This window comes from Phasianus colchicus, chromosome 15 (genome assembly GCF_987193195.1).
Source record: "Phasianus colchicus chromosome 15, bPhaCol1.hap1.1, whole genome shotgun sequence".
In the NCBI taxonomy this organism is placed as follows: domain Eukaryota; kingdom Metazoa; phylum Chordata; class Aves; order Galliformes; family Phasianidae; genus Phasianus; species Phasianus colchicus.
Genome location: NC_143450.1, coordinates 5,883,253 through 5,895,911, shown reverse-complemented (window position 1 = coordinate 5,895,911; position 12,659 = coordinate 5,883,253). Strand labels below are relative to the sequence as shown.

Below are 12,659 nucleotides of genomic sequence, written 5' to 3'. Positions count from 1 at the left end.
AGCTACATACCATGCTGGTATTATTATGTTACAGATGGTTGGCCACTGTGTTTATATAGCTTTGTGCTTTGTAGGTTATGTCTTTTGACGTCAGCAGTGTAAGTTTTGGATATCTGAACACGTAGCTGAAGCTCATAGTATTTCTCTGTAAACCAAGTATTTTTCAAAAGGTCATTTGAAATTCACTATCCTGAAATCTAGATACTAATTATGCTTTTCAGGTTTTCAGTAGCTGAAAGTTGACCTGTCCACATATGTACAGACCTCTAAAGTTACCGTTCTCATCATAAAGGGGAAGCTGTTCAAATTTCTTTCCTATTACTGTTTAAAGTTAGTGAAGCAAGGAGCAATCAGCGTCCTTTTAAGCTCTACTTTTATCAGTGGCTATTTATAGAATCACTGTCTTAGCTTTTAATACTTGAAAATCCTATCTAAGTGTATTTATGCTCACTTAGGGTGTTATCCTATATTCAATATCCAAATGCCTTCGCTTTTACTTGAGGCCATTAAGCTCTTCTGTTCCATTGAGTCTTTTCTGCGTTTTGTAAAATGAAAGCATGCACGGTATTTTTTTTATCAGTATGGATGTAATGGAAATGTCTGCGATTTCTAAAATTGTTGAATTTGCTCAGTGCAGGGCAGCGGCTATAAAGATGTCCAGGAGCAGAAGAATTATGCTGTGCTTGTTAAGATGGCATTCTGCTTGGCCTCACAGCACGAAATCTCTTGGTGAATATAAAGGCTATGCATTACTTTCCCAAAGGTGTATTAAAAAAATAATTAAAAAAGTAATTTTATCTCAGTAAATTAATAGAAAAAAAATCTGACATGTTTGGACCTTAATAGTTAATAAAAAAATATTAAGCATAAAATTAATGTAGATGAATAAACCACTGTCAGCTAATCCTAGGTTGGCAAAGAATGTCTGTGTGGCTCTTTGGAATTAACGAACAAATGAAATTGTCGCCATTAATGAGGGTCTACTGGTAAGCCATAAGCATTTTGCAAGTGTGCATGTTTTGCTGCTGTGTTGTATCCAGGTCTCAGCTTAAACCTTAAGCTAAGGAGCTGAGGAGTTGACAGGTATTGTAGAAGGCAAGGACTTGGAAAAATTAACTGAAAAGAACCTACATAAAATAAATAAATCTGTCCTTAAATTACAACCTGTAAAATTAAACTATAAATGTAACCCATACCTAAAAAGGCAAATGGCAACTTTGTATTTGGTACTAGGTTCTTTGAAATTATTGTGGAAGCAACACTCAACATACCTACTAGACTCTTATTATTATTTTGGTTTTCTTATTAAACTGTGAAATTTGCCTTATCCAGTTTTGTAGCTGAGGGATTATAGGACTTGGTAAAAGAAATGAATTATTAAAATATTTAATCATTTAGAAATATGGTATTTTAATTTCTTTATGTATTTATGTACATCATTCTGTAGAGGTAATTAGGAAAAAAATGACCCCATAAAAAGATTTATGAATTTCTCTAAACTGCTTAATGAGGCCTAATATAAATCTGAATTTCAAATCACATTAGGGTTGTATGCCCTAATTCTTGATGACAGTTCTGGCTTGCCACTCAGTTGGCCTTTTATTTTGTGTCACAGATTAACCAACCATGTGGTTTTATGTCACTATTTTATTAGAGCAGTGCTATACTTGAAAATTGGAAATACAGTTTTTTAATTGAATTATTTATTTAACTTTATTTACAATAATTTTCTTAGAAAATACAATTCACATTCAGGAAAAAAAGATGCACAAGGAAAGTTCAGACTAATTCAGTTAGATATTTTAGGAATAGATACATATAAATGAGAAAAAATTCCATTCTACTTATCCATACTTGGTAATGATACAAAGAGAAGAGTGTGGTTCATGCACACGAGCAGCAGCAAATCAGTACTGTGGTTCTGTACTGCTCTTGAGCAGCCATTGCTGTTAACGGGTGAGTACTGTTGTGTACAGCAGAGAATGCATTTACAGGTTCTTGAAGATGGTTCTTGAAATTGTATGGTGTTTGTGCCACCTTATAAAAGAGTACGACTGTGTTTTGTAATTGAATCAGTAGGGTCTAATAAAATCACCAAGGGACAAAAACCTCCTATGAACTGTCTGTGTTTTCTATGGAATGTGCTGTTTGCTACAGGGGCATAGCATGTCTTAAGGCCCTGTAAGTCATAACATACTGCGGGTCTAACGAAATAACTAAATACATAGTTTAATGTGCAAACTTAATATCCGGGGATTGGACAGTCTAGGAAGAGTGAAAATATATCCTCTTGTCTTTGCAAATGGAAAAGCCTTTACCACAAATGCTCATAGATATCAACAAAGGTTAGCCTTTCCTGTTTGCCTAGAGGTGGAAGGAGACTGTAAGGAAAGCAAGGACTGATGCAAACATAGCTCTCTCTGGTGGTTTCTGACACTTGCACATTCCTGAAAAGGGAATTTTATATTTAGCTATAGCTATATTTATACATAAATATATATATCCATTTCTTTTGGTCTTTGTGTAGTAATTTCTCCCCTGGAGTCTTTAGGTGTTTTACTTTCATGTTCTTCCTCTCGTAGCATTCGGATTGTCTTGTGATACCTTGGAACAGAACACAGTCTTAGAGATCAGTAATCCAGAGGGCTGTAGTCTGTTTAGTTTTGTAACTAAATACAGACCATGGATAATACACCAAGCAGTGGTGGTGAATTTATTTATTTTTTTCCACTAAGCATAATTTTCCTTTATTATTTCAGTTCTCCCGATCCATATGCTAAAACAGGCTTCTTCCTGCAGCGATGGTACTACAGCTGCTGCCTGTTAAGCACCAACATTTAGTGTTACTCCCTTGAAGCATTTTTAATTTATTTGTGGAATGATGGCCTTCTTGGTGTTTTGGGCAGCCATAGTGCTTCACTTCAGCTTCTGCGTTCTTCCTCCATGCTCTTCTGGGTACGTGTTTCAGCAGACATCTTTCAGTTTGATTGCTTTTCTTTTCACTTGGAGTAAGGTTGCCGTGTCCCTGAAGATGTGAGCAAAGCTACTTCTCTGGTGTATTATGTTTTGTATTCTGCTGTGATTCAGATGTGGTTTTCATTCAGTGCCTCTTGTGAGCAGTGTACTATTAGATTTTTGCCATGATCTTTTCTGTAACTGTCAAGTACTGGATTCCCATTCTTACTGACTTTGGTCAGTATTTCTCTTTAAGATTTAAACGGCTGTCTACTATTTGATAGAAAAAAAGATTTTTTTTTTTTTTTTTTTTTTTTTTTTTTTTAATAGAAGTCTGTTTGGATGTCAGTTACCAAGTGGTACAAAACTTATGTTGAGAAATATTTTTTTCTTTCTTTTTTTTTTTTTTTTTGTTCTGCAGTTCTAATATATTGAAACACTTGTTTATAATTTCACAGCTCTTAAAAACTTATTTATTTTTATGATTATTCATTAGCAAAAAAGTCAGTTAATCTTCATTTGCTAATTTACCACGGTCTTTCATATCTTTGGCAGGCTAATAGGAAGAAGAAATCATATTTTTTTTTTTTTTAAATTGGGTGTAAGACTTAGGCTCCTAATTCTGTTACATGTGTTTATATCAGGATGAGGAATAGCGTATCTTGAAAGTCTTATTATCTATCAACTGCACGAGGTTTTGATCAATATTGCTTTGATTAATTAGCATTTTTGTTAAATACAAAATGTAATACAAATTCTAGGCACTATTTCATTTATTTAAATATCTGGTAATTAATAAAGCATGTGGTTATATGCATTTCTTAAGGATTGTAACACTGTCTACAGAATATAAAGTTTGCTATGTCAATTTACTTTCAGTGTACACCAAGTTGTAGATGACATTTTGTAAATATTGCGTAACATTTTTACTTATCAGTAGACTCTGCAGGCCTCAGTCTGTCTTGGTTGAAACTTTAGAAGTAATTGTGGAAGTTGCCAAAAAAGAACAAAAAGCTGGATAAAAAGTGAGGGATTCAAAGTATGGGCAAAGTCTGTAACTTGAATTTGCCACGGCTTCTGGGTGAATTTGGATGATGATAAAGTCGTCTTCCTCACGGTGCTTGCTTTATTCAGTGTTTTGAGCAGATGCTTTCTAGGAATGAATTAGACTTGCAGAGTTGTTGGTAAGATCATGGGTTGTTTGTTTACTTGTTTTCTTTTGCTGCTGGGATAAAGTGAGTGAAGTACAGGATTCAGGAAGGGGTGATCTTACAAGCAAGTGGCCCTGCTCTGCAGTGCAAGGGATTGGTCATCAAAGGCTGGTCAGGGCATTTCTGCCCTGTGCACTCCCCACAGCATTATCTGAGGGAACGTGTGTTTCTGTGACAACGCACAGAGATTGAAGAGCTGGTAAAACCTGCAATGTGAGGAATAGAGACAAAGGAAAGCAGAGTGATCTAGAACTTGATCGTGTTCACTGCTTCTGCAAAGCAGGCCAGCCCCTGTCCAGGCTGTGTCTCCACAGGCAGGAGCACAAATGCTGTGGTAAATAGGCTGTGGTGTACACAGTAAACATTCCCTTGTTCCTTAGGTACTGAGTATTTTAATTCATAAAAACATTTATGATTCTCAGCTACGGTTGAAGGCACCTAGAGCTGTTCTGTAGCATACAAAGTGCCACATAATACTAAATGCTATGAAAATTGAGCACGCGGTGTTAGCAGACAGTGTCTTCAATCTCTGTGTGCCACGTGCCATTCTGTTATGGAACAGTTGGTGCCCAGGTGCTGTGCAGATGGAGCCAGCATGGGAGGCAGGGAGCAGCTGGAGCGAGCCTGGCTGTCCGGAGGAGCGGGGAAGTGCTTGGTGGTGCTCAGCGGGTGAGAACCTGTACTTAGTAGTCTATTGACTGACATAAATGCACTGCTACAACATGAAGTCTGTAACAACCAAATGCACCTTGTGTAGAATTTGCAGTTGCCTTTTTTTGTTCTTGCAGCCACGGTCTTTCCTTTCTATTGTCATTGCGTGCTTAATCTAAAACCTGCATCTTAGAAATACAGCTCAATTAATTAGATAAGGGCAAGAAGAGTGACAGTATGAAGTGTGCCAACTCTGATTGCTGATAGGTGCTGTATGGGAACTGCTGAGTGCTGGCCCGACCCACTGATTGAGCACCTGGGGAAAGGACCCTGTCAGCCCTGGGAGCACAGGTGAAGGCAATTCAGCTGTGTGATAGGAAGGGCTGCAGCCTGGCTGCGCCTCTCTTAGACCTCATTTAAGGGCTGAGTGCCACTGGGGGAGGATCTCTGGTTGGAGATCCTTCCTAGGCAAAGCTTTCCCCTGCAAACATAGAATCTTCTGGTACGGGTGAGTGAAGGTTTTCCCTTCCTTTATAGAACCTTTCTATTGTGCTGGTCTTTCCATCATCACACCTGTTTTAATGCCTGTTTTGTTGTTGTTGTTTTTTTTTTTAATCATACTGGTTTGCCCAATTGCTACAGGTGCCATCTCAGTAGCACTGCTGGGTTATTATGTAAGGATCATCAGGTCTTGCGGCCTATGGCAATTACACTCAAAGTAATTAAAAAAACTCTTCAGTTAACCTCCTGTATGCTCATATGAGGTGGACTGTTATTGTGGGAACTAGCACTACTCATACTGGCTGGAATGTACATGACAGAGAAGTGGATGAAGTACAGTAAATATTTCTTCTGCATGCCACAGTGTAAATAGAGCCAACCAGAACACTCGAGAGCTGTCTGTCTTCAGTGTGTGCAGCCCCAGCCTCCTCTCACAGAGGCTCTGCAGCTCATGCTACCAACACCTGCACCTCCCAGTACAATTACAGAGGAAAATTACTTTTTCTTAATTTCAGCATTTTTTTTTTTTAATACTGGTGTATGTATAATACCTTATTTATATAGTACTCCCTCCCTGCCCCCACCTCCCCACAAACACACACACACTCAAAAGATTTAGCCTTAATTTCAGACTTCTCCTTCTGTAACTAACAGTTCCATCCTTTCTACCTTTTGTTACTTGTTTTGCTGTGCTGTGTTTATTTGCACCCATTGGTAGATGTACACAAATGTTTCTCGCTTGTCCTCTTCCTGAAAGGACCATTGAGGATAAGACATTATTAGTTAGGATTTAGAGAAGCATTTCAGCTTGTCAGATGGCATTTCTAGGCACTCATGGTGACAAGCTATAATAAAAGAAAAATAGAACGGGAATTCTGTCCTTTCCAGTCCCTTTCTGTGTGAGAGGTTTGATGTGATGTGGGGCTTCCTGCAGCCACGTGCTGCAGGTATCACAGCCATGTGCCTTGCTGATGGGCAGCACCTCTTCGTAACAAGGTTTGAAAGCCTGTATAATGTGGTCTTTTGTGAGGGTTGGAAGATGATACCATACGTCTGGTTGGAATTCTTTTTGTAAATCTGATGAAAGGAGGTTTTAGCATTTGCAAGTTCTTTATTTTTTTTGTGTGTGCGTGTGTGTGAATTATCAGTGTTTGCATCTCAGTATAACCTAATGTTGTTCTTAGGAACGTTTCCTTTCCGAAACCTTCAGTCACTGAAATAGTGATACTCAAACAAGGAAAGTATAAATGAATTAGCAATTATAAGTAAATACTCAAAATAGCACAGACTTACCAGAGCAGTAGCTTCATAATAACAGTATAATTTGCATTGAGACATGGGTACGTGGGACTGCACTAAGAAAAGTAAGCATACCAGTGAAAATAAGGAGATGATGGATGTAGAGACTGCCTTCGAATCCCTAATTAGTAAGGTTATCTATATTTCAGCTTTTGCATTTGCAAATTAAAAGCACTGTTTGTTTCACATTGATTCATATCTTAGATGATCTTGTGCCGTGATTCTGGTCTTAAAGATTTTACATGATACTACTGTACTATGCGTATCAAATTCTTTGTCTGATTTAAATAATTAATGATTTATGGAAAGCTGTTGGCCTGAAGTACAGTTATGCCTTTTCACTTCCAGAGAGACAGACCTCAGCAGTTAAGCAGTGCTGGTACATCAAGCTTCTTTTTTAACCAAAACCAAGCACCATTAATTTCAATTCAGTGAAAGCGGCAGATAAGCTAGCAGTGTTAAGTACTCGCAGTGTTAAAAGAAAATTTCACACACATCAGTTGGAAAGATTAGCTTGTCTTTATGTGTTTTGTACGTATTTGTGAAATGTTTGGCTTTAGTGTTGATGGTTTGCTGTTTCCACCTCCAGCCAGTGGGGATTTTATTTTTTTTTCAGTGGGTGGGTATCAGCTGTTTGAATTTACTACTTTGCTTGACCAGTCGTTTCTTCATTGAAGTAGTTCTTACTTGGATCTTGTTCCTTCAATTTGTGGTGAAGGATAGAACCTGGTTTTCCATGTAATCTTACTGGTAGCTGTGACTCTGACTAGTAGTTTCATAAATATGTTGCTGAAGCTCTGGATGTTCTGGGTAATTTCTTCTTTTGAACAACACTGAGGATATTGAATTTTCTGAAGAAAATGTGGGAGCCAACAGGCAGGATAAGGGACTACAGACTGAAAAAGAGAAGCATAAATTGCTAGGGAAGGCAACAAGTGGGCTGTGGAGTTGTGGCGTCTAAGATTACTATAAACTAAACTTCTCATAGTCGGGACATCTGGAGAAAAAAGTGCGTTGATCTAGGTTTGGGGGGTTACTGTCAGGGTTAGTGTGCTTTTTCTTCCTTTGGGAATCGAGTAGAGAGGACATGATCAGTTCACATCTATTAGATTTAGCAGTGTGTAAGTTAAATGGCTAAGGAAACTATTTGGGTGGGCGTCTGCCTAGATTTGAGGCAGGGAGGATGGAGAGTCATAAGGAGAAGGTGCTTCTAGAAATTGAATTTTCACATCCCAACATGGCTAGATAGTGATACTCTTCTTGACAATTTAAAAGCTGTGAGAGTACCAAAATACTTTTCAAGTCTTTGCTTATGTCTAGTGTTAAACAATTCATTTTTCTGGATATTATAACATTTTTTTTTCTTTTTTCTCTGACAGATTCTTTTTGCTTTTCATTGTCAAGTGGATTAAGAAGTTTCTCACCCGGTGAGCTGTAGACATCACCCAGTACGATTGCAAAACAGCAGAACAGAGAGCACTGCTGATCTCCCCTTTCAGTGAGTAGTCATAACTTCAATTTTGTATGTTGTTTTGTGCTGAGATGTGTTGGTATTATTGACTGAAGTGCTTCCATCTATGCTTGAAAAATACCTTTCTAGATCTCTGCAGGAAAGTGTTTTTGTAGAGGAAGCAATTTGTCCCAGCACTTTCCTTTAAAGAATCTACTTCGGTCTTTTCCAGCCCAGCAGAATTGGTTCAGAATGCTTCAGAAAGAGAAATGCATCTTTTTTCCTACCTACTTAGGTTTTCATTTACTGGACTTGTCCATCCTGACAAATTCAAGATCAAATGAGGATACTAGGAATTCATTGCTCTCAGGATCAGTGTAAATTTTCTTTATTTGAGTGGGCATTTTACTCAGATTCTAAACACAACAATAATTTTATTTTTATGAATTACTGCGTATCATAGAAATTCTATTAAAAATGTTGTGAAAGGAAAATATAAAGAAAGAGAAGTGCCTTTTACATTCTTCATTTGTGGTGTCTGCAACTGTTGGACACAGTGCTCACTAGACACCCTGTAATTTAATTATGCTGTACATATGCTCTGGGAATTCATGTAATTACATACAGTAACAAACTATCCCAGTGTGTCCTGCGGGGAGAGAAGGCTATATTGCTTGGGGTGGCCTCAAGAGGAAAAGAAGTACCTTCAGTTTATTGATTTCCATAAAAAAGGTAAAGCTGCTTTTCAAGTAAATAAATAATTTTTGAGTCTTTATTCTCTCTTCTAATTTTTTGTTACACACCTAACAATTCTTAAGCCATTTAATTCAGTGGCAGTATTATTAAGGAAGCTGCTTGTAAGTTGAGATTTGCGTAACACAAACCTTTTACTTGGAGTTTAATAACAACATTTTTAATTCTGTTGCGTTTTTTTTCAAAGCACAGAAAAAAAATATTTTTTAGGTATGTCAAGCTCAGAATTCCAAGCTAATTCCCCCTTTTCCACACTGAACAAGTTAGCACATTATTTTACTTTGTTTGCAGCAAGTCAGCTGATTATCATATTTTTTGATTTGAAAGGTTATTTTCTGACTGTGTCTCTATTTCAGTTTTCACACGCTTAAGGCCTGTGCTACCTACTTATGAAGTGAATTTTTCTAAGAGGCTGTATCTCTGAATTCTAAAAAAAATGAAAAATGTTCTAAGTGAAAATTAAAATGAGAAAAACAGAAGTGCTTCTCTATGTGATAACAAACAAGAAACAAAATACAGTGAGAGATTGGTTTTGGTTTTTCTGTTTTGCACTTCTGTTTTCCCTTTTTAACAAGTCTGAATGTCTTGACAGTGTTCTTTATAGGTACCTATGTCATCTAAATAGGTAATACCCCCAATATTTTTGTTCACTATTATAAATGTATTTGTACACTTAATGTAAAAGTTCATGTATTTGTTTTAAAGAGTCTTCACAGCCCATCTTCAAGTAATTCAAGAACAGTTTCTTAGCACTATAGTTGGCCTTGAAGAATGTTAGTCCAGGAGCTCTCAATCTGTACTGCAGTTTATGAGGAAAAGGTTATAGAAGTAGTTCCTCAGAATTAGGTCCTCTGTGAAAATTCCAAAACTCTCAGTTGCAAAATCCCTCGCTGTAGTTTTATGTAAGTAGGGCTGGTTAAGTTAATTATTTTTGCTTCCTTTTTTTAGTGAACTTACGGCTCTGGGGGTTTTGTTTCAGTTGAGACCAGTGCTAGGACAAGCCATCTTAGCCCTGTGGTGGTGTGAGGGGCGGTGTGTTCTTTCAGTGAAGTAGTTGCTTAAGAGGATTTCCACCAATTCCTCCTTGTTAGAGAACCCATCTCAGGGCCCTGGGATGGGAGAAAATGCAACTACTACAGGTAGATTGCACAGTGTATTATTACTTAAGCAAGTCTGGGCTTTATTTCTTTGTCCCTGTGGTTTGGGAGATAGTCAACCTTTACATGGTATAATAAGTTCTCCTTATCTGGGAGTTCTGGGTTGGGAATTGCTTCTGGGTCTTCCTGGGATCTCTGGCTTTCAGTCTCTCTTAGGCTCTGCTTTTGCCTTGGGGTGTGAACCAGTACTTCTTTGAGTAACTTGTCAACTGCCTGCTTCTGTGTTGTTTGTCCAGCTTCCCGGCTCTGCTTCTTTTTGCTGTTTTTATTCTTCTTTATGTAAATGACAAAGACTTGCTGTCAGTTCACAAATCTTGACACTCGTTTCCCTCGGTTGTGTCCTCCAGTATCTTCTGTGTTATTCAGGGGCCTGATGTAAATGTATCAGCATGCTTGCTAAGTTTGTGGAGGTTTTTTGTATGTTTTGTGTTTTTTTTTTTTTTTTTGGTTTATTTTATTAGATGAAGACTGCTGGTGTTCCATTGTGGTGGATCAAAGCCTTCAGAAAATAACTATTTTAAAGAAAAAATGTTTAACTTTTGTTCAAAACCCTGCTGGATTTCTTCTTGCAAGGGCATTCAATTTATTAGCTTGGTGCATTCTAACTATAGTTTCCTTCTCTGGGAGTGGGAAGAAAACAACATCTCCACCACTGCCATCTTGATTGCATTTCTCAGTCCTGTGTCTGGAGGGCTGTGGGCTTTTAGGGCTGTCACAGTTGACATACTCTGTGTGGGTTAAACACTTCTTGTAAACATACAGTGTATGAAGAACCAAAAGTATGTGAGAAGATTACTTCAACAGCCCTCTTCTTACTGTCCAGTGTATATGCCTCCCTTTACTGTGTTCAATTTCCAGTGATTTTTAAGGGGAAGGAACGTACAAAAGTAATATGAATGGTCTGTGCTCTTCATAGTGATGGCATTCGTCGCTAGCAGCAGTGCTCTGTTTTGAGCCTAGAGGTCAGTCTTGTTTGCATGGTTTCTGTCAAATTCCAGGGCTGCTTCTGCCCATGGCACGTATGGTTGTATAGAAATGGCCAGTTGTTAACAGGTACCTTCTGTGGCAGCTGCTGCTCATCTCTAGTGTGCTTGAGTTACACACTACACTTGAGTTAATGGCTTAATTTTCAGACTCATGGGGGGGAAAAAGGGGAAAAAAAAAACAAAACAGACAACCCAGGACAAAACCAGCCCACAGCACAGCTCAGGGTAGCCCCCAGCTTCACTTACACCAACCTTAGTTGTAAGAATTTCTGTAATGAGAGTTTTTACATAGCTTTGCATGGGATCATTTCTGGTAATGCAGTCTGAGTTACTAAGATGCTTGCACTACCAGTTTACACTTAATCTTCAGTTGGGTATTTTATGAGATTGTATAAAAGCACTTCTTTATGTCTTCTAAAGATAAAAGATTATTTTGCTGAAATAGTAGATAATGGATCTGGAGGAGAAAAAGCTTATTTTCTCTTAATATCTAGTTGTATAAACAAGGTATACTGTTACCCTTCCCTTAAAAATTATTTCCTTTCAATTGATTTTTTTTATACTTGCATTTTTGAGTAGATCTGTCTTTTCTTTCTTAAGCAGCAAGCTCACAATTGCAACTTGATAAATAAAATACTTGCACTTAGAAATGGAACCACAAAACCAGTCTTTTTCCTGTGGAACTCTTCCGGCAGCAAAGAAAAAATTCCATCCTCTGTAAGCATAAAAGTAGTTAGATTAAAACTACTCGAAATTATAAACTAATCAGCAAATCACCATTGTTACAGCAGCCTGGTCTAGAATTAAATGTGGAGATTGGTGGCCCTACCTGCAGCAGGAGGCTTGGAGCTTGGATATCCTTGAGGTCCCTTCCAACTCAGTCACATTTCCTTTAATTATCAGCAGTAGTTCAGCATGGTGGAAGATCAAGGTTATATACTTAATTTAAATGAACCATAATAAGAATCATGATTACAGAAACAGAGTTAGATGTTGTTCAAGTTTTCAGCCACTGTCAAATTACCGATTATTTCTTTTAGCAAAACATATTCTGAGGGAAAGAAAGATAAGTGTTTTCTTTCATTTGTCTTGTTATGAAGTTTAAGTGAGATGCTAGTGAGGTTTGGCCTATTTAGGTTTCGGTGAAGCTTTGAACATAGCAGGAGATAAGCCAACATGTTGGCCTTACCACTGCTTAAATACTTCTTAGGAGAGGACTTAAGTTAGCAGCATTTAGTAGGGCACGGTATTTAATCAGAGAAAATAAATGAAGTACTGCCATTTCTCAAGTTGTGTATGAATAGATGAGAAATGGGATCTTATTTTGGATAAATTCAGGTCTGTCAAATAAATGGAAGATGAGAATAAATTGAGCAAAACAGTACGTCTGGGATGTGTTGGGCCTTCTCTATTTTTTTTATTTTTTAAAGATAAACAGAAGGATTACCTTATCTGAAAATATTCTAGTGGACTGTAGATAGGAGAATGTAGATTGAAAAGATTGCAATAGGAAAAAGTAACCGTGTAAAATTCAGAGTTATCAGTAAATGTCAAATAGGAATGTACCAGGAAAGATAACTAGGTGTTTGACATTGTAGATTTTGATTGATTACTATGCAACATACGGAGATGAGCACTGTTAAGTAGCTGTGATAGTACTCAGTATTTTATAAGGATTCTCTTTGGAGTGCAGTGC

At 37.6% G+C, this 12,659-nt stretch overlaps 1 protein-coding gene across 16 annotated transcripts in view; it reads left to right on the top strand.

Annotated features, from left to right (window-relative positions):
* TENM2 (teneurin transmembrane protein 2) overlaps positions 1-12,659 on the top strand; it is a 979,011-nt gene that overhangs the window by 422,530 nt on the left and 543,822 nt on the right. For all 16 annotated transcript variants that reach the window (XM_090150611.1, XM_090150610.1, XM_090150609.1 and 13 more), the window contains one exon: positions 7,997-8,115. The gene's annotated coding sequence lies outside the window, so the exon portion shown is untranslated. The remainder of the gene's footprint in view (positions 1-7,996; positions 8,116-12,659) is intronic.